Raw genomic sequence first — 23,325 nt, forward strand, 5'->3', positions numbered from 1 at the left:
AGGAAAATATGCAATAATGAATGAATGGAAATCCAAGTTCTCTATAAACATCCATTAAAATCTCAATTAAAAAAAATGAAAAAAAATTTAAAATATGTAATTGCAATGTGATAGGCAATAAAGCAAATATTGTCATTTAAAATATTGTCATTTAAAATATTAGTGACATGATCTTTCCTTTTTTTAAATATTTATAACTTGTTTACATCCCCTAGACCATTCTTAAAAAACAGTTTGTAAATAGTCTCTGTCCCTGAGGCTTTCTTAACCCACACTTATCATATTTAATCAGGCTGCAAAAACTTAATCCCCAGCCCCACTTCCTCCAATTTTACCTTTATTTCTCTGAGCCAAGAAGCGAGGTTTAAGTTGCTTTTACAATGCCACTGCCTCGTCCAGAGACAAACTGCTGCATTTTCAAGAAACACAAGTAGGACTGTCAGCTGGAGATGATGCAATAACCATTTTTTTAAAGCCACTTGTCTGCAGAGACTGAGTCCCCACGGTGGGTGATAGTACCTTTGCGATTTTGCTTCTGCAGCTGATTTTCAACACTATGGATGACACCACTTGGACCCAAAGGCCAAGCCAGTTTCTTTTTTTTTCCCCTTCAGGAGTTAGAGATCTCATTATGCATTACATGACCAAACATCCTCCTACTTAAAGGTGTCCTGTCGGCTCTGAGGGCGAAAAGCACGGGCTAACAGAAAGGTCAGTGGCTCGACCCCAGCAGCCACTCCAGAGGACACCGATGTGGCAGTCGGCTCGTGTCAAGTACAGCCGAGAAGCTCTGTGCTCTTCCACTCAGACCTGTGGAGTTCACCTGAGAACTGAAAAAGGCAGTAGGTCTACCTCCAACCTATTTAACTTCCTCAAGCTTTGTCTCTGAAAAGTCTCACCTTCTGCAGGAAGGCACCTACAGGCTCCCCTTGTTCTGATGCAAATACATCTTTAATTGGCCATTAAAATCAGCCAGAATGTAATGCAAGCCCCGCCTGGCTGTGCACACCTGCAGCTCCCTTTCAAACAACTTCTGTGAACTGAAAATTCCCGTCTTCCACAATACCTGCTACAGCCCTGCTCTCTGGAGAGAGTGCTTCCAGGACCAGGAAGAGGCCCCTGGGAAGGGAGGGGCCCGCTCAGGTAGACACAATCACTGGCTGGGGCAGTGCGGACAGCACACTTCTGCAGCTTCTCCCCTCCCCCCCTTGCACCAGAGGCCTGGCCCAGACCACCCTTGAGATCAAGAGCACAAATCTGAACTGCAGACAATCAGGGTCAGGCGGCAGGGACAGAAGGGCAGGCAGGGAGTGGACGGTCTATCCACCTACCCAACTTCATCAACAGCAGGGCAACCCCATGATGCTCAGAATATCTTGACTCCTTCATCGACTCCTTCATCTTCTCCAGAACTAGACCCAACAGGGAGGGGCATGGTGGGCCACCATCAAACCGCCACACAAACCCTCAGCCACCTACCCCCAGATTAAACCACAAGACCTGTGTCTGCCCTTTATCCCAAACCAGGACCCCACAGACCTGAGCCCCAGGGGAGGATGTCACGCAAGTAAAAGTCCTCATGAAGGCCAGACTTACTGGACAGAAGAGACTGAAAGAACCCCAACTGCCACCCCAGGACTGGGGTCACTCGCAGAGGCCAGCTGCCAGTCAAACAACAGACTGGCCTAGAAAACAAGCAGGAGGGCCACGCGCCTTAAAACGGTGAACGGACCCTAAAGCAAAGAGCAGCAGGGAAACGAGGAGCACAGGGTGCATGTGGGGTGACTAGGCCATCGACCCGTGTCACCAAACCATCCGTGGGAGTTGAAGAGGACATTAACTTCCGCTGCAAACTTTTACTAAAGCACAAACATACACACACACACACAAAAAAAAAAAAAAAAAAAATTACATCGTTTGATCACGCTGCCTGCCCCTCCCGGAGGGGTCTGAGGTTGTTGATTTTTAGGGGAGCAAACTTGGCTCAGTTTCCCCCCACAAAGCAGCTGGAGGATTCGAACTACAGAATTTTCAGCTAGCGGATTAATACATAGCCACTATTCCACCAGAGCGCCTCAGAATGCCAGGAAGGGGTGAAAAAGTGGAGGTAAGAGGAAACAGCAATGGCTCCAGCTCTAGATGACGACACCATGTTAACGGTGTTAACGGTGACAGTCTGGGGTTCCCAGAGTGTCTGCTCATCCTCCAGGTCTGGCACTGCCCTGGCCTCTCATTTCACATCTTACGTGCTGTTATCTCCTTTACAAAACCAGACATAAACCATACAGGAAGGTCATGGCTGTAAGCTACTTCTAATCGTCATTTTCTTATCTCTTTTAAACCAAAAATGTTTTCATTTTTCCCCATTGTTGCACATTTTCTCCCCTCGTCTCCCCCTCCCCCAGGCATCCCCACAATGCACCCTTGTTTCAGATTGTTGTCATACATATTTTCATCATAATTTTAGAACACTAAGTTTATGAGAGGCTGTGATGCCCCTCAAATAAAAATAAAGACACCCCTACAGATAAGACCACGCAGGGAGGGTTCTTTTGCAGTGGGAATTTAAAAAAGGTAAGAAAAGCCTTCAGCCTGCGGTGCTTTCTGCCACAAGGGGCCTCAGATCTCTCCCCGAGGCCCCGAGACAGTGTCTGAACCTTCTGGTCCTGCACCTGTGACTGTTCTAGCCGCCAGTGGGGACTGATGATAAAACTGGGAAAGAGAACTCTGGGAGATGGTTCTGGAGAAAAAGAACAAAGGCCACAGATGACTCTATGTTCTGAAATTCCCTTCTTGGCAATGTCATCTCTAAAACACAGGTAAACGTCCTTGTTATTCTCTGCTTTCAGCCAAGAGCGGACTGACAGCAGCTATGACATCCCTGGTTCCTTGTGTGTCCTCTTCCGAATTCGGCCTGAATTCCGGCAATCCTCCGTCAGCGTACTGCTGAGACTACTTACGAATTCTCTTCGGTCATAGATTTGTGTGATACTCATAATACTGTCTGATAATTTCTCCGTTCTGTTAGATCACTTTTTTTTGGTGCAGGCACAAACGTGGATCTCTTCCAATTCTTTCTGGCACCGGGACTCTGTATTCCTTCCATGCTCTGATGCTTCCTGTCATCCACTTTTTTGCATACTGAATCTGCAATAATGCAACCTGAAGTTTCAATCTTCTCTTTATTTCCTCCAGTATTCACAGTATTTACTCCTCTCATTTATTTTTCTTATCTTACTGGCGAGGATAACCCAGTGGTAAAGATAAATAGTGATTGTCGGTTGTCTTATTTAAAAGGGATGGCTCCAACTTCACTATATAGATAGGCACCTTTTAACAGATTAGGAAAATTGCATCTTATTCCTTCCATGGTGTTGGTTTGTGTCTTTTTTTAAATCACAGATGGGTATTGCATATTCTCAAATGTTTTCCCTGCATCTATTATGATAACATCTCACTTACCTGTCATGATTCAACTTGATAATAATCTACTATCAGAATTGTACATTGTAGAGTCCTCTAGGCTAATATTATACTTAAGATTTCATATCCTCCCTGCATAAACAAGTTGAGTTTGTCATGGTCCTTTTTCAGAAGACTGTCCTTGCAGGGTGCTGGCGTCAAAGTCAAGCTGGTAAGACAGAAATGAGTAGGGAGCATTCTTAAGGAAGAAAACTCTCCGAGTTTGTGAAGTGTGGGTGGTAGCGGTTATGTCAGGTCACTGTCTAGCTGGGGGACCCGTGTGCTGCAGAACTGCTCCTTGGGGTCTACAAAGCTGTGACCTTTGAAGCACAACTCCAAGCCTTTCTCCCAAAGCGGCTCCTGATGGGAACTAATCATCAACTTGCCAACAGACAGCCACACTTCACCACTTGTGCTGCCCAGGAACTCCCTAAAATTGAATGGGATTTAAATATTCTGTAAAACTAGCCTTTCAAACTTAATCTAGCAATCTCTTTTTTTTCCCTGTGGTACAACATATGACTGCTCAATCAACTGCCTTGTTGTTGTGTACTGCTGAGTCAAAGCCAAACCATAGGTGAGCTCTGGTGGCCTAGTGGCAGGAAACTGCACTGCAATCCCAGAGGTGTGCGGTTCAAATCCACCAGATGCTCTGCTGAAGAAGGAGGAACAATCGCCTCCTGTACCAGTCAGATCTAATTTGACGGTACACACATAAAAAAAAAAAAAAACCCCAACCCATAGCTGACCCTCCAGCGGGTTTTCAGAGGTGATAAATCACACAGGAGGAGAATGCCTATCCTTCTCCCACAGAGCGGCTGCTGGACTTGAACTACGTGCCTTTGGGATTGCAGCACCGTTTCTTACCACTAGGACCACCAGGACATGTGGCTGCTGGATCAATGGCATTGGATAGTAGATTTCTACTACTCCGTCTTTTAAAATCTGTATTGGAGGGGAAGGGATTGTCTAATTATTGCTGCTGTTGTTATGCACTACTGAGTAGGAAATGACTCACAGCTGACCTTCGAGGAGGTTTTCAGAGGCAGAAAATCACATGAGAGGAAACTGCCCATCCGTCTCCTGAGCACCAACTGAAGGATTCGAACTACATGCCTTTGGGTTGGCAGTGCAGGGCTTTATCATTAGGCCACCAGAGCTCCCTGGCTACATGCTGGCGTTAAGGGCTTCATGGTCTCTGCATCTGTAGTTCAATCTTTTCATTACTAAAGCTGTTTTACTCCAGATGCATGTTTTGCTAAGGTGAGGATGTACGGCTTGTATCATACAACTCAAAAAAGACCCACGACCAAAAACCAGTACAGAACACACGCATGACAGCAACAGCGCTGAGCTGATCCATGTTCTAGCAGCACAGCGGCGTGGCTTCCGCCCGGCACCAGATAAAGCCTGTCTGCTGTTGGTTCCAACTCACAACCACCTCACATGTCAGAAGGACACACTGCCCGATTCCACAGAATACTCACAATTACTGTCCTACCGGAGCCCCCGGCTGCACTTACAGTGTCAGTTACTGAAGGTCGGCCTCTTTCTCACAGACCCTTTATCTTCCCAAGCCCGATGTCCTTCTCCATCGACTGGCCCCTCGGGATTACGGGGCCAAAGTACATGAGACAAAGCTTCGCCATCCCCACTTAGAAAGAGCATCTGGGTGGCCAGCAGGCAGACTGAAACTAGAAGGAAATCTGAAATATTGGGCAACTGATCACAGATTCCTTCTTTGTCAGGAGGGGAAAATCAGGAAGGCTGGGGCATCCAAGCCATTACAACACAAATCAGTAAATCCTTCAACTCGGAAGATTTTTCCTTCCAAGAAAATAGGAGGCTCAAATGGGTTTACAGGTAAATTTTAGTAATTGTTCCAAGTACAGATACTAATCTTAAAATAAACTTTTCTAGAAATTAAAAAAAAAAAAACCTTTTCTGGTGAACAGAGAGAGAGTCCTCTGTAAATTATAACAAAATCAAGCAAAAATAGTCTAAGACAAATATGTTCATCAATTTCAGATCACGTGACAGTTTTAAAATCCTAAACAAAGTAGTACTAAAGTTGACCCAGCAATGGTCTATGTCGGTTTATATCAGGAATACTTAATACAAGAGAAAATCACACATTAATCATTTACACCCATATCTAGGGGTCGACGGCACTTAACAACAACAATACCTTCCAAAACGTATGCAGACACATGTACCTATATAACCACAAATTAAGTTAGAGGATTTATCCAAATTGTCTTTTATTCTTGTGTGCTTTATTTTAGTCTCTTCACTTAATTTGGTCAAGCTGTGCAGACTTCCCCCATACTGGATATTGCTGTTCCCATTTCCAAAAATAATGCATGTCTACTCTTGGTATCTGGTAGTGTGGTGGGTAAAGAGCTGCTCTGACAAACTGAAGGCATGTAGTTCGAATCCACCAGCTCTCCCTCAGAAGAAAGACGGCAATCAACTACCATGTGATTTGCCGCCTCCGAAAACGCACTGGAGGAGGGTCAGCTATGGGCTGGTTCCCACTGATGGTGTGGTGGTTGTTGTTGTTGTTGTTATGTGCCGTCGAGTCATTTGCGACTCCATAGCGACCCTATGTACAACAGAACTAAACCCTGCTCTATCCCGTGCCAATTGCACTGCCTCTGACACTCCCATCCCGATTACCCCAGCCACTGAATCAATCCATGTCATAGAGGGTCTTCCCCTCTTGCACAGTTCCTCCACCCTCCCAAGCATGATGTCCCTCTCCAAGGACCCATCCCTCCTGGTAACATGTCCAAAGTATGTCAGACGAAGCCCCAGAAGCCTTGCCTTCAAGGAGTAGCTTGGTTTAATCCTCTCCAGGATGAATCTGTTTGTTTTCTTGGCAGGCCATGGTACATTCAATACTCTTCTCCAGCACCACAGCTCAAAGGCGTCAATTCTCCTTCTGTCCTCCCTAGTCATTTCCAACTCTCTGATGCATAACAAGTGATTGCAAAGACCATGGCCTGTATCAGGCACACCTTAGTCTCCAGAGAGACACCATTGCTCTTGAGTACTTTAGAGAGGTCATTAACAGCAGACTTTCCCATCGCAATATGTTTTTTGATTTCCTGACTGCTGGTGCCAAGAGTGTTGACCGTGGAGCCGAGCAAACTGGAGCTGTGAACACTCTCAATCTCTTCACCATCCATCCTGATGCCACCGATTGGTCCAGTGGTGAGAATCTTTGTCTTCTTGACATTGAGCCTCAGTCCATACTGAAGGCTACAGCCCTCTGCAGCAAGTGCATGAGGTCCTCCTCAGTTTCAGCAAGCAGGGTTGTGTCATCTGCATAACACAGATTGTTAATAGATCTTCCACCAATCCTGATGCCACAATTCTCCTCATAGAGCCCAGCCTCCCGGATAATCTGTTCTGCATACAAGTTGAAAAGGTATGGAGACAGGACACATCCCTTCCCAATTCTGAACGATGCAGTGTTCCCTTGCTCTGTTCTGACGACTGCCTCCTGGTCCAAGTATAGGTTTCGCATTAGCACAATTAAATGTTCTGGGATTCCCATTCTTCTCAGAGTCAGCCACAGTTTGTTATGATCCACACAGTCGAACGCCTTTGCATAATCAATGAAACACAGATAGACATTCTTCTGGTATTCCCTTTCAGCTAAGATCCATCTAACATCAGCTACAATATCCCTAGTACCACGACCCCTTCTAAACCCAGCCTGGACTTCTGGCAATTCTCTGCTGATGTACTGTTCTAGTCGTTTTTCGATAATCTTCAGTAGAATATTGCTTGCATGTGAAATAAATGATATTGCTCTGTAGTTTCCACACTCTGTTGGGTCACCCTTCTTTGGAATGGGAACAAATATAGATCTCTTCCAGTCCGTTGGCTAAGTGGTTGTTCTCCAGATTTCTTGGCACAACTTGGTGAGCACATCCAGGGCAGCATCTATTAGCTGAAATATGTCAATTGGTATACCATCTATTCCTTGGGCCTTATTTTTTGCTATTTCCTTCAAAGCGGCTTGAACTTCTTCCTTCATCACCATAGGCTCTTGCTCATAGGTTATTTCATTAAATTCTTCTGTGTCTGCCAATTCCTTTTGATACACTGACTTAGTATATTCCTTCCATCTTCTTTTAATACTTCCTGGATCATTTAATATTCTGCCGAAAGCATCCTTGATTCAAGCAACTCGAGGTTTGAATTTGTTCTTCAGTTCCTTGAGCTTAAGATATGCTGAATGAGTTCGGCCCTTTTGATTCTCCGACTCCAGCTCCTCGCACATTTCATGTAAACATGGGGCATGGGGTGGGATGTGATGGATGGGATGGGATGGGATATATGGTATTGCAGGGTAGGGTAGGGAGGTATGGTATGGTATGTGTGGTATGGTATAGATGGTATGGTATGGTATGGTATGGTATGGTATGGATGGGGTGGGGTGGGAGGTATGGATGTTACGGTATGGTAAGGATGGGATGGGGTGGGATGGGATGGTATACAACAACAAGCACAAGAACAGTCACTGTCTTTACAGTGAATCCCCTTCTGCCCCCTCCCGTCCTAGTAACCATCAATGGATGTTTTCGTTGCGTACATCTATTCTTGACTTTTTATAATTTAAAAAAAAAATTATTTACACCATGTTGACAGATTAGAAATTATAAAGCCTACCATCATCACCAATACTTATTTGTGAGTAAAAAAAAAAGCCGTTTTAAAAAAAAAGGAAAAAAAGCCGTTTTACAAACTAGAAAGAAATGTTTCTAACCTAATAAACAGCCAAGTATAATTTTCTAATTATAATTCAAATCATAATTCCCTACAAATATGGTAACGAGCATGTGTCGAAATCTTATTTTACTTAAGCTGTTGATTCTTACAGAAAGAATTAACAGGAGTTCAGGCAGGCTCAAGGACAAGATAAGAAACTGGATCCAAGTGAACAGGAGAAGAAACAAGTTGAAATGCTAACGTGCATCTAAAATTACTTAATGTCCTGACAGGCACAGACTGACCAGCTGCCATGTGAATCCTGACTCATGACAAGGCCCCCCAGGTCTCAGAGTCTGCAGGGCGGACCTCTCACACACCTGGCTGTACCTTTCCCTGAGGCTTGTCTGCACTGGTTCAAGCAGCCAATGTTTTTGGTCAAACACTTAATCATGTGCCCCACCTACTTAATCCGCTGTGATAAAAAAAGTGTATGCACACCCATGGGTTTATCAGCTTTGTTCACAACAGCAAAGAGCTGGAAACAACCAAAGTGCCCATCAACAAACGAATGGATAGAGAAGCTCTGGTATATTCACACAGTGGAATACTATGCTGCATTGAAAAACAAGGAACTCATGAAATGTGTACTGTCAAATCAGATTTGACTGGTACAGGAGATTGTCCCTCCTTCTCCAGCAGAGTATTTTGTGGATTCAAACCATACACCTCTGGGATTGCAGTGCAGCTTCTTGCCACTAGGCCACTAGAGCTCCCTTAAAGCTGTAAGTCCTTACTTGGAACAGCTGTAGATTTGAACTGTCAGCTTTTTGGTTAGGAGAAAATAGCTTAATCACTAAGCCACTATGGCTCATAACGCTACCCTTTGTACACTTGCTATTGTTGTTAGTGCCCCAGAGTGCAAAGCAGGTTTTCAGAGGCAGTAAATCACATAGAACGAGCTCCTGGTGGGTGTATTTGAACCCAGTGCCCTTGGAATTGCAGTGCAGCTTCTCACAACTAGGCCATCAGAGCATCACCATGCCACTCTTCGGCTTCCTCTTCTAACATAGCCAAATTGTAAACCACTTGGATTCCAAGCAACTGAGAGAAACAAAGTTACACGTCTTGTAGGGTCAGATAAACCCTAGCTAGGGGGTTATTTTATTAAAAATTACACTAGCATATCATGTTTTCTAAAAATCCACTCAACTTTTCAACATATAAACATGTGAGATAATTTTCCTTATAAAGGATTACCATAAAACTAATTATCATAAAGTTAAAAATCAAGTAAACATAACTTATAATGGGAAAATTCCAGAAGCTCCTATTTTTATTTGGGAGCAGATTTGAACTAACATTTCCAGCCACCACATCAATCATAAATAAATGAATACAAGAGACAGACATGAAAAGGTCACTGACGTCATGGCCTACATAAAAACCCAAAAGATTTCCTGGAGATAAGAGTAGAAAATAAGATCTATACATCAGCAACACACTACTAAAAATAATTTATTTTTTTTTAACTTTCCACTCTGACAGCAATAAAAATGGTAGCTTTCACAATAAATTTTAAGATGTGTTAGTCTTACATGGGAGAGGGAGGATCCCAAATGAACTAAAATACCATGAGAAAAAATTGCTCAAAGAAGCCAGAGTAAAAATAAGACACACTAAGTCTTTGGAAAGGTAAAATAAAATTTGATAAAATGTTAAAATAATGCCTCTTTCCCACCTCCATTGCTCTTCAATTAATCTATATTGTCAAAGGAAACCTAAGAGTCCTTTCAAGAAACACAACAAAGCCACCTTTCAGAGTTCAAAGACACAGAATAGGCAAGATCTACTGGAGAGGAAGGTGGTAGGCCGACTCTACCAGGTAGCAATCAGGTAGGGGAGCAGAACTGCTCTCCTGGGTTTTCTTACCTGAAATCTCTAAAACACCTCACCAGGCCTGCTTCAACAGTGCAGCTCGGTGGCTTCAAACCAGCAAACTTTAAGTTAATGTGGGAGCACAATAGCCACCCCTGAAGTCTTTTATTGTCAATTTAAAAAAGCAGACGAATTGACAGGAGAAACAGAAAAGCTATTCAAAAATAAAGCCACACAAATAAGAGAAAAACAACAGTTTGTTGTGATCCACACAAACACCTTTGCATAATCAATGAAACACAGATAAGGCATTCCTTTGGCACTCCCTGCTTTCAGGCAAGATCCATCTAACATTAGCTACAACATTCTCTGTTATGTGATGTTCCAGTCGTTTTGTGTTTGGGGGTTTTTTTAATAATCTGCAGCCGAATCTTGCTTGCATGTGAAATCAATGATATTGTTCTATAGTTTCCACACTCTGTTGGATCACCTTTCTTTGGAATGGGAACAAATACAGATCTCTTACAGTCAGTTGGCCAAGTGGTTGTCCTCCAAATTTCTTGGCACAACTTGGTGAGCACAAACCAGGGCAGCATCTGTTAGCTGAAATATGTCAGTTGGTATACCATCAATTCCTGGGGCATTTGGCTGTGTGGACCATAACAAACAGTGGTTAACTCTGAGAAAAATGGGAATCCCAGAACACTTGATCATGCAGGAGGCCGTCGTCAGAACAGAGCAAGGGTAGCTAAGAGAATACGCCGTCCCCTTTTCCTTATGACTCAGGGTGAAGGCTCTCTCAGGGAGGAGTGATAGGGAATGGCAAAGGATACACTGACAAAGAAGATTAATCAGAACTGGCTTTGACAAGCACTGTGGCATTTGGACAAGAACAAACTGGGAGGAGGGTAGAGAGAATAGTGCAACAATGAATGAGTGGAAGCCCAAAATCTCTGTAAATGTTTATGAAAATTAATAAAATATAATTATAGAAAAAAAAAAAAAGAACAGAGCAAGGAAACACTGCATGATTCAAAACTGGGAAAGGTGTATGCCAAGGATGTGTCCTATTTCCACACCTTTCAATGTATATGCAGAACAGATTATCTGGAAGGCTAGGCTGTATGAGGAGAAATGTGGCATCAGGATTGGAGGAAGATTCCTCAACAATCTGTGTTATGCAGATGACACAACCAGATTGAGTAGAACTTCCCTATAACATTTCCAAGGCTGTTAATCTTTATGAAAGTGGGTTACACTTCTCCAAATGGAGGAGAGGCGGGGGGAGTCCCACCACTCACATTTTTTAAACACCTGAATACCCTGACCACTGTACCATCAAGGCAAAAAAAGGCGCACAGACCCTCTGTTCAACCCAACAAGTAACACATTGTCACGAGGGCTCCTTAAACAATATTACCGTATTTCTCCTCACACTTAAATAAAAAAGAACCTGGGGAGCTCTGGTGGCCTAGTGGCAAGAAGCTGCACTGCAATCCCAGAGGCCCATGGTTCGAATCCACCAGATGCTCTGCCAGGAAAGGAGGGACAATCTCCTCCTGTACCTGTCAGATCTGATTTGACGGTACACAGACACACAAAAATAATAATAAAATAAAATTTAAAAAAAAAAAAGAAAAGAACCTGACAGACGATGCTTACACAATAGGAAAGATATCACATAACACATTTGCTTAAAAATAGAAAATATCCAAGGAAAATGACCAACATTTTCTGGACTGCTTCGTCTCAAGGTGCTATTTCACATATGAATCCTAAAGTAATCACTTATCCACTTATCAAGAAAACAGACATATCAATAAGACAGTTTGGCACTTCCTCAAAAAACTGAACATAAAAATTCTATATAACTCAGCCAGTCCACTGCTTGGAATATACCCTGAGAGAATGAGAACTGAGCCACAGAGACTTGTACACCAATTTTCATAGCAGTGTTATTCACCACAGCAAGAACATGGAAACAGCCCAAATGTCCAACCACAAGAGAATGGATTGAGAAACTATGGTGCATTCACAGGATGGAGTACTATGAGGACCCAAGGAGAAGGAGGATGGAGCAGAGGGCTGAGGATGGTGGTGGGGCATTCATCATAGGGTCACAGAATCTGATGGGCTGGCACAGAGGGTGAAGGAAATGGGAAAGATTCAGTGTGAAAAACAATGTATATGAACTTTGTAAATAAACCAGTATAAAAATAAATAAATAGGTATGGGGGCGGGGAAGATATGGAGAGAGGATACAATCCTGACGTATCCCCTTCTCCATTTTAAACCATGTAGTGTTCCCCTGCTCTGTTCGCACAACAGCCTCCTGGTCCGGGCATAAGTTCTGCATGAACACAATGAAGTGTTCTGGAATTCTCATTTTCTCACTGTCAGTCTCAACTTGTTATGATCCAAACACTCAAATGCCTTTCCATAATCAATAAAGCACAAATAGATATTCCTCTGGTACTCTTTACTTTCAGCCAGAATCCATCTGATATCAGCAATGATATCCCAGGTACCAAGGCCTCTTCTAAATCCTGCTTTAACTTCTGGCAGTTCTGTATCTATGTACTTACTGTTCTAGATGTTTTTTAATGATTTTCAGCAGTATTTTGCTTGCATGTGATATTAATGACATTGTTCGATTCTACATTCAGTTGGGTCACTTTTCTTGGGAATGGGAAAAAATAAGGCCTTCTTTCAATCTGTTAGCCAGACAATTGCCTCCAAATTTCCTGGCATAGACTGGTGAGCGCATCCAAGGCTGCGACTCCTAACCGAAACAAATCAATTGGTATCCCACTGATTTCTGGGGCCTTATTTTTTGCCAATGCCTTCAATACAGCTTCTACTTTCTCCTTCATTACCATTGGTTCCTGTTCGTATGGTACTTCCTGAAATTTTTTGTGTCAATCAATTCTTTCTGGTACAGAACTATGTCCACAAGAAACAAAATATGATCTTGAATATATTCCAATTTAATTTCAAGATCATCGAAGAATTGGTTTGAGGCACTGAACAATGATGAGTTGTGAGAGGACAGGAAAAAGAAAAAAATCTAGAGACTTTAAAGATTACACTGGAGTGTCGAGAAGCCAAAACAAAAGGAAAACATGTTGAAATAAAAGAGCTGAACAGAAGATTTCGAAGAGGATCTCAGGAGGACAAAGCAAAGTTTTCTAATGGAATGTGCAGAGAGAATAAAAACAGAAGAACTCGCTCTGCATTTCTCCAGCTGAGAGAACGGAAAAGTAAATTTAAGCCTCGTGTTGCAATATTGAAAGGTGCTATGGGCAATATATTGAATGACCCAGAAAACACTGAAAGAAAACGGAGAGAATACACAGAATCATCATACCAGAAAGAACGGATTGACTGACAGAATCTTCTAGATTCCAAAAAATTAGCATGGGGATGTGAGGGATTAACAGACACAATCTGAAGGCATGTTCCCATTACAAAATAAAAGCAAGAAACAAATTGTTCCATAGACTGAGGTTGAGGGATATAAGGGATCTGATGCTTTTTCATTTCATCTGCAATGTTTGGCACAGAACTCTGTACAAGCCTCTGTTAATCATCTGTTCTTCCTTCATCCCAACACTGATACCACTGATACCAGCTTCCTGGACATGCAAACAGATCTGACAGGACCTTCAATGTCTGCTAAAAGCAAGACCACACTGCTACAGCTGATTCATCTCATTTCCAGGATGCTCTTTCGACCTCTGAAGTTCCTGATGGATCCAGACAGCCAGCTTTTTAATTAGCACCTGTACTTCCACACGAGATCCCTTTCCAAGATCGGCTGCTGTTGTTCATAATCATGGAGTTAGAACTGACTCACAGCTGACCCTCTAGCTGGTATCCAGAAGCAGTAAACCACACGGAAGCAGAGCAGCTGGGGGACTTGAACCACTTTTCTTTAGATTGAAAGCTCAGCTCCTCTGCATGAAATCACAAGGGCCCAAATCTACGGCACACATTTCATTGTCTTCAAAGTTCCAGATACTTAACTAACTTCTAATAAATGACACAAGTACAAACACATGTGCCATGGCTAGCCCAACGTTCTTAGGAAATACCCGCCTAACATCATCAATGGCATGGTAATGCCAAAAATGCTCTCCCGGCTACACTCATAATTGTTGACAAGCTTCCTAATTTTACTTTATTGTTTATTAAGAAGCAGAACACATGTCTGTATTGTCCACTTTTTTCTCCATTTCCTGGTCTTGCATCAGAGCCTCACTGACAACTCATTACAAGGCAGCAATCTTATTTAAAATGAGCCTTTAGAAAAGAATCTTGCACTTGCTTGGCTCTTAATTGAGCTTTCACAGGCTCCATTCTCATTCTGATGAGGTGAGCCAGCTGGGATTGTTCCCACTTGAAAGATGACAAAACTGAGGTTCAGAAATGGAAGTCACTTTCCAGAAGTCTGACAGAAAAGGAAATGCAAGGAATTGATCCCAAGATATATGGCTCCCAAACCCAGGCCCCAAATACAACTGACACTTTATTAGGCTTCACAAGTCCACAAAATGATACTTTTTAGGCTGCCACAAGTCCACAAAATGAAGAAAAGGCCTGTGGTACCAAGCCAGATGGCTTCCCAGGAGACTTTTTCTCAATTTTTAAGAAACAAAAGTCCATGCTATTTAAGCTCTTCCAGGATGCAGGCAGAAATTTTTAAAACAAACAACAACACAGAAAAAAAAACACTATGCCTAGGGCGGGGAAAGAAATCAAAACAAGCCCTAGATATATACTACACTCTTTTAAAAAAATAAGCTTTTACGGGTTGTTGTTGTTATGTGCCGTCGAGTCATTTGCGACTCATAGCGACCCTATGTACAACAGCCCTAAACCCTGCTCTATCCTGTGCCAATCGCACTGCCTCTGACACATCCATCCCGATTACTACCCCATGAAAATACAGACCAATTTTACTTGTAAGTACTGATGAGAACTACTTGTTTTAATAAGCAGGCAAAATCCAGAAGTTCATTAAAATAATAAACTAGTTAGCAAGTTATTCCAGGAGTATAAGAAGTATAATTGAAGACTGGAATATTTGTTATAAATTTCATTTGTGAGTGTGTGTGACTGAGTATAAAGACATGCACACAGATAACTGTATGGGTGAACACACGCGTTTTCTCTAGCTCTGTACAAGGGCAGAGACCAAAGACACCCCCTTAGCAATCAACACCTCCATCTGGACTTCTCAATATCTGGGATGGAGAAAGTTCAAAGTGAGCCTTGATTTAAGTCGCTGCCAGAAAAAGGAAGGAAGCTCTCCCAGAACAACACGGTGGCTGTTGTGTGCTGTGAGAAGGAACCAGCTCACAGCTGACCCTCTACTGGGTTTTCAGAGGCTGTAAATCACACAGGAGGAGACTGTCCCTCTTTCTCCCTCAAGGGCAGCCAGTGATGAAACTTCCTTTCTAGGTCAGCACAACTCCTTAACCACTGGCTACCAGAGCTCCAGGACATTTGAAGGAACCCACTGTGATTGATGCATTTCCACCAGCGAGGCCTGTGACAATTTTTAATCAGCAACGTAAATAACAGTATCAAGGTCTAATAACGCACAAAATAGAATGTTTGAGGTGGTTGTTAAAGTGTTTTTGGTCCAGTACAACCCTGCGAACCACAGATCTGAACCCAGTAAATCTAGACTTAAGAAATCAATCAGTAAACTGAAAGCCTGACTGGGAACAGCGTATTTCTATTGTTTCCCAAAAGAAAAAGTTACTGTAAAGATGCACAATTTGGCCTTAAGCAATCAAAGTGGAAATTTCTAGTAAGAGGACAAAGTAAAATTGTGCACCTCTGATAGGCAAGTGTTTCCTCTGTGAGGAAACTGCACAACCCAGCATGAAGTGACTGGCCTTGAATATTCAAGTGTCAAGAAGGAGGAAAAGAACTTATGCGGAACAGTGGAGACCCTGAGCTGGAGACAAACTGCTACGTGGCTGTTCCTAGCTGCCTTCTGTCACTCCCCACTCAACGCCATAGTGCAGAACAGAACCGTGTCACAGGGTTCTTCATGCTGAGACCTTCCAGACGCACGTGGCCAGGTCTGTCCTCTAGGTGACACACCAAGGTTTTCCACAGTAACTGGGCATTTAGGGAGCTCTGGTGGGCTAGAGGTAACGAAATGCACTCCCAACCCAAAGGCAGGCGGTTCAAATTTCAGCTGCTCTGTGGAAGGAAGATGAGCCATCGCCTCCTGTGTAATTTGTAGCCTTGGAAAACCTGTGGAGGGTCAGCTATGAGTCGATTCGAGGGCACCTAACCACAGACAACTTAGCCACTTAACCATGGACTCCTACAGCAAATGGGAAGATGTCAGTGAGAATGGGCTCTTTATATATATAGATCTATCTATCTATAGTGTTTATTTTCATTTACATTGCTGTCATCATTGTTATGTGCCATCGAGTCCCTTGCAACTCATAGGGACCCTATATGTACAAGAGCCCTAACCCCTGCTCTACTCTGTGCCAACCTTATTGTCTCTGACACACGTGCTCCCATTACCCTAACCACTGACTTGATCCATCTCATTGAGGGTCTTCCTCTCTTGCACTGTCCTTTCCGCCCTCCTAAAGTATGACAGAATGTATCTCTGGTGGACATGGAGATACACTTTCTTCTGAAGGTTTCCACGTAGATGCACTTTCCTCTGTAGGTCTGGTTTGAACTTCAGTTACCTACCAATTTCCACCATTTTTCCAATAACTTATTCCATATCGCGAAATGTGCACTTAAGTGATTAGAAAGAGGGAGACCTAGGAATCTTCGTACAAGATTTGGCTGGGTGACTTGAAAGTTGTGAACTGAGGACACGTCATACTGAAAACAAATACCTGTTCTCGGAATGAGTGGACCCTCACTCATATCTATGAAGTCACCATATTTGTGTAGCATGACTAATTCTTTCACAGTCCTGAGGTGACTTTTCTTCTATAAAATCTAGTTTGTACCCAGCAATTCTACTACAGGGAATTTACCCTAAAGAAACCATAACCGCCACCCAAGCTGATATATGCACACCCATGTTTACTGCGGCTTTGTTCGCAATAACAAAGACCTGGAAACAACCCAAGTGCTCATCAATAAACAAATGGGTAGAGAAGCTCTGGTATATCCACATAATGGAATACTACACAGCATTGAAAAACAAGGAACTCAGGGAGTTCTGGTGGCCTATTGGAAAGAAGCTACACTGCAATCCCAGAGGTATGCAGTTCAAATCCACCAGATGCTCTGCTGGAGAAGAAGATGTAATCTCCTCCTGTACCAGTCAGATTCAATTTGACAGTACACAAACACACAAAAACAATAAAATTTAAAAATTTAAAAAAGAAAATCAAGGAACTCATGAAATACTATGCAAAACTGATGACCCTGGAGGACATTATGCTGAGTGAAATATCTCAGTCACAAAAGGACAAATATTGCATAGGGCCACTGTTGTAAAACGGGCCTGACATCGGGGTTAAGGGAAGACAGTGAAGGAGGGGAGGAATGATGAAACACTGAAACAGATAAGGGAGAGAACTGTTTAAAAGGGCTATAAGATTGGGTATTCTTGTCATGACAGGAATCCAGAATTTTCCTTTTACTTTTCAAGGAGAAGAGTAAATTGAGAGGTAAGGAGAAAAGTGCAACAATGAATGATTGGAAACTCTAAGTCTCAGTAAACTTTCATTAAAATTAATTTTTAAAAATGGCCAAAAAAACCTAGTTTACACTTGCTGTGCTGAAATATTTCTAATGCCACTTTGACATCAACTTCCAAAGTTTCAAAAAGAAGACCTTTATAAATTAAAGCACAAGCATCTTTTATGAAGGAATGGAGATTCTCTTTCACTGGCATGCATTCACCCAGCCTCTTATCAGGATGGGCTGCCTCTTAACACGCCAGGGTTCGTTCCCGGAATGTGATCATTGTACTGTACACCATGGACTGCCAAGAGAACAGACAGACATGTCTTGAAGAGCATACTGCCAGAGTGCTCCTTGGAGACACTGATGACAAAGCTTCATCTCACCTACTTTACACACGTTGTTAGGAGAGGGGGTTCTTTGGAAAGGGATCTCAAGCTTGGAAAGATGGAGATTTAGTGGAATCGAGGAAGACCCTCAACTAAATGGACTGACACAGCGACTACTGCAATGGGCTCAAGTGTGTCAGGAATTATGAGGATGGCACAGGATAAGATAGGGTTCAGATCTGTTGTTCCCAGGATGGTTCGGATTCATACTCAACTTGAAAGCCCCTAACAAGGACAAGTCTTAAAAGTACAGAATCCACCACAACAAGATAAAGGTAAATAATCCAACTGAAAAATGGGCACAGAATATGAACAGACACTTCACCAAAGAAGACATTCAGATGGCCAAAAAGCACATGAAGAAATGTTCAAAATCCCTAGCTCTAAGAGAGATGCAAATCAAAACAACTATGAGATATCATCTCACCCCAGTCAGAATAGCAAAATTTAACAGAACAGCAAGCAACAAATGCTGGCGAGGTTGTGGAGAAACTGGAACCCTTATTCACTGTTGGTGGGGGTGTAAAATGGTGCAACCACTGTGGAAGGCAGTATGGCATTTTCTCAAAAAGTTGCAAATAGAGATACTATTTGATCCAGCAATTCCACTACTGGAAATATATCCCAAAGAGACCATAACTGACATCCAAGCAGATATATGCACACCCATGTTTATCGCAGCTCTGTTCACAATAGCAAGGAGTTGGAAACAACCCAGGTGCCCATCAACAAACGAATGCATAGAGAAGCTGTGGTATATTCACACAATGGAATACTATGCTGCACTGAAAAACAAGGACCTCATTCAATATTATTCAAAATGGGTGAACCTGGAGGACATTATGCTGAGTGAAATATCTCAGTCGCAAAAGGACAAATATTGCATGGTGCCACTGCTGTAAAATGGGACTGACATCAGGGTTGGGGTAGGACTGAGAAAAACTGGATAAATTGTGTATACTGCACTGAAACAGATGAGGGACTGAATAATTTAAAAGCGATGTATGATAGGGTATTATGGTTATCACAAGAGTCCACAATTAAGGTTGCATAGTGGAATGTACTTGGGGCGGTGGGAGGGGTGTGGGGGGAATTGTGTACCAGGGAGGGAGTCTTTCTTTTACTTTTGAAAGAGAGGAGCTAACTGGAGGGGTGGAGGGGGAGGGCTGGGCGGGTAGAGAAGTGCAGCAATGAATGAATGGAAATCCAAATTCTCTGTAAATGTTCATTAAAATTATTTTTTAAAAAAAGTACAGAATCATCAAAGGCATCAATTATTCATCTACCATCCTTAGTCATCGTCCAGCTCTCTGATGCACAGCAAGTAACTGTGAAGACCATGGTGTGGATCAGACGCACCTTAGTCCCTAGCCTGCCACTGCTACTCTTCAATACTCCGGAGAGGTCCCTGATGGCTGATTTTCCCAGTGCAATTCTGTTTTTCTTTTTTGTTTCCTGGCTGCTGGTACTAAGAGACATTGTTCTACTTGGGGTTTCTTGTCATCTAGTCATCAGGGATTCACAGCCAACCTCCAGCAGGTTTTCAGAGGCTGTAAATCACATGGGATGAGACCATCTATCTTTCTCCTGTATGGCAACCGGTGAACTTGAACTGTGTGCCTTAGGATTAGCTATGCAACTTCTTATCACTCGTCCATCAGTGTGATAATTAATAACTGTTAGTTTTAAGACCAATGTTTGTAATTGTGTTTCATGCCTGTTTGATTTTGTTTTGTGTCACTGCAGAAGGATAGTGAATCGTATAGAGGATAAATATGTACTAGAGAAAAACCTGAATGATTAGATGAACAAAGAACTTCTGAACCACGTAGTTCAATAAAGATAATCTCTCATAATTGGTTCTATCGCTACAATATAAGTTTATCTTGTTTCCTCAGTTTATATTATTGAACTTTGTAAGTATTTTTTTAAATAAGTTGACAGTCTTTAAAAAAAAAAGTAGCAGATCAGCCAAGGAGAAGACACCGCTCAACGGTGACTGTAATAACAGACATGTGCATGGCATTCATGACGATGGTGCAGGCTAGACCAACGCTCCAATCCAGGTTGACTCGACCCCACCTAACCTTACAAACCTTGGAGAGGAAAGACCACATGGAGCCGACAGCGTGGGGAAACACCTGTGCACGCGGGCTGCCCATGATGGGCCGTCAGGACCAGATCCACCCCATCCCGAAGACCCTGAGGCCCCAGCCCTGGCCATGCCCCAGCTATTAGCCCTGCCTTCCCGCTAGACTCCTTCCCCACCCTCCCAGGAGTCCCTCAGAAAATCCAACTTTCCCCCAGGTAGACACCCTAACCTGTGTCACAACCAGAGTAACCAGATGCCAACCCCGGACCCTGCCCACCTCCATATCCATCCCTGCCCCTGGCACGCTTTACTTGCCTCCCTTCCCCACCCCCAAACCTGCCCTGCCCCGCATGCCGCCTGTGACTCTCTTGGCCCCTGACACGGTGGGCCCAGGAATGAATGGTAGTGGACAGGAAGATGCCGAAGAAAATGAAGCAAGCTCAAGCCCAGTGCTCCTCCTCCGTCCCTGCTGCTGTGGCTGGGAGAACTCAAGGCTGGGCCCTTCCCTGAGTCTCACCATCCTACTCCTCCACCTCCAGGTGCCACGTTCTTCTGAGGGAAGCGCCCTGCGTCTCCCACCTGACGCTCACCCTGCGCTGCAGTCCTGCTTGGGGAGAGGGAAGGAGTGTCGTGGACTAGGAAGGGCTTCTTTTAAAAGAAAAAGAATAATAATCCTTTTAAAAATGCTTACCATGATTTGAGTGAAAGTTTACGAAGCAGAAACATGGAACACTTGATGAGTTTGTGTGTCATCCTTGCACAGGGGCCAGGCTTGCCTCCAAGGTCTCATTCCCATTTCAAAGCATGACACCCAAGGAAGCACAGCAAAGGACTTCTTGGACAGCAACAGCATTTTCAGCTAACAAGGTTAGCGGGAAAGCGGCTGGCTCTGAGGTTTGGGGAGTTTTCCTTTTCTTTCTTTTTTTTTTTTAGCTCATGAGCACTGTGAGTTAAATGCTGAAGAAACAAGTCTAAGATCTATAAAATGTGATTTAAAAATACAAAACAGGAGCTCTGGTGGCCTAGTGGCAAGACACTGCACTACAATCCCAGAGGTATGCAGTTCAAATCCACCAGATGCTCTGCTGGAGAAGGAGGGGGCAATCTCCTCCTGTACCAGTCAGATCTGATTTGACAGTACACGTAAAAAAATAATACAATAAAAATTCAAAAAAAAATACAAAACAAGCACAATCTTTTTGTGATAATGTCAGATGAGGTGTCTTGGAAACTTTTCATTATCTAAGGAAAAGGACCTTTTTCGTAGGGGTGGCACGCTTCCATGGCTGAGAGGCAGACACTTCCCAGCAGGCCTTTCATTGTTTGCTCTAACAGCAAGCCTGATGGGAAGTGAGTCCTTTCGGTGGGTGGGCTTCTGGTGCCATTCTGGATTCTCCTCTACCTCTCAAGGAGGGGATGTTAGGGTCAGAAAGAGAAAAAGACAGAAATAAAGCATGAATGAGTCAAAGACAATGGACTGGAACCACCCACTATAAGAAATCTCTCCATGTGGAGAAGAGGGCCTTTGGGCCCTACTTCCTACCTTAGGGGGAAATGACCTATTCACTTCTTTGAGATGTATTTTTTCCAATAAAACTATAATTTTTAGGGAGCTCTGCTGGCTGAGTGGCAAGAAGCTGCACTGCGATCCCAGAGGTGTGCAGTTCGAATCCACCAGATGCTCTGCTGGAGAAGGAGGGGCAATCTCCTCCTGTACCAGTCAGATCCGATTTGATGGTACACTCACACACAAGAGTAAAATGAAATAAAAATTTTTAAAAAAACCAACCTGTAATTGTTTTCCCTTACATTTTTTCCCTTACCTTCCCTCTTACTCTAACAAAGGCATGACTTATGCCAGGATTATCTTTGAGCGTGAGGAGTCCAGCGATTCTTCTTATTCTTTTGACCTCTACCAGACACAGTTCTCTGATCAGGGAGGCGTGGTTGAACTGGGGGACTCATGCCACCAGTAACAACCTACACCTGATCATTCAGCTTGGGTCCTACCCTCCTCTAGTTTTTAAGCCAAATAAATTCTCTCCTGAAACAAAACACCTTAGGAAGTAGTACTGCTGTGTCACACGGAGTCACTACAGGTCAGAATCAACTTAAGTGCATCCAAAACTCAACAGCACAACTGGGCAATGACACCAACCGAAATGTGATTACACTTTCGTCAGAAACACACACTGAGGATTCAGAGTGGTGAGATACGAAGGCAAGGGACTCCTACATTTTGCAAGAAAATCAGAGTTGTCTGAACTTTAACTGCAACTTTCCTGTAACTAGAATACAGTCCTAAAGGAGAAACATGAAATTATTACACTAAAACACAAAGGAAGAAAAGTTACGTACCGCAGGATTGGTGTAAACAGATCTTTAAGATAAAATAATCTCAAACTCACTGTCACTGCTGTCAAGTCCCAGGTTCTAAGGCTGTAAATCAGAAAAGGGAGGAGACTGCCTCCTGTTTCTCCTTAGGAACCCAACACTTAACCTGCTCCACCACCAGCTCTCTTTGAGCCAGTCTCACTCACTCTCCTTGCCAGAACCGACTCCGAGCGCACCCTCCAGCCTCATAGGCTGCACATCTTATGGGAGGAGACTGCTCAGCTTTAACGATGCAGCTGTTACATTTGAACCATCAGAGAGATGGATGGCTTCTCTGAGTCAACAGCATAATTCCCCAAGACGAGGCCACCTGTGGTATTAAGGTTCATTGTCTAAAATAGCTTCCACAGTGCAACAATGAATGAATGAAAACCCAAAACCTCTGTAAATGTTCACTAAAACTCATAAAATTTAATAGTCATTTAAAAAAAATAGTTTCCATAGCAATTAATTTACTTTGCATGTGGATAGGTGGGAATATGCAAATGGGGTATGTGAGCCTATCCACAAGGGGATGGGCTAGTCTCACCTTTAAATTGAGGATCCACTAAATTTTAAATCCACTCAACTTTAAACGGAGGATCCAACAGCAGGATTAGAAGACCCTCCCCGAGGGTAGAGAGAATGGTGCAACAATGAATGAGTGGAAGCCCAAAATCTCTGTAAATGTTTATGAAAATTAATAAAATATAATTATAG

At 43.1% G+C, this 23,325-nt stretch overlaps 1 protein-coding gene across 1 annotated transcript in view; it reads right to left on the bottom strand.

Annotated features, from left to right (window-relative positions):
- KDM4C (lysine (K)-specific demethylase 4C) overlaps positions 1-23,325 on the bottom strand; it is a 311,865-nt gene that overhangs the window by 273,386 nt on the left and 15,154 nt on the right. The gene's annotated exons all lie outside the window — the stretch shown is intronic.

The sequence above is a fragment of the Elephantulus edwardii genome, unplaced genomic scaffold (genome assembly GCF_000299155.1).
Source record: "Elephantulus edwardii isolate Elephantulus edwardi_28Jun2011 unplaced genomic scaffold, EleEdw1.0 scaffold00014, whole genome shotgun sequence".
Classification (NCBI taxonomy): domain Eukaryota; kingdom Metazoa; phylum Chordata; class Mammalia; order Macroscelidea; family Macroscelididae; genus Elephantulus; species Elephantulus edwardii.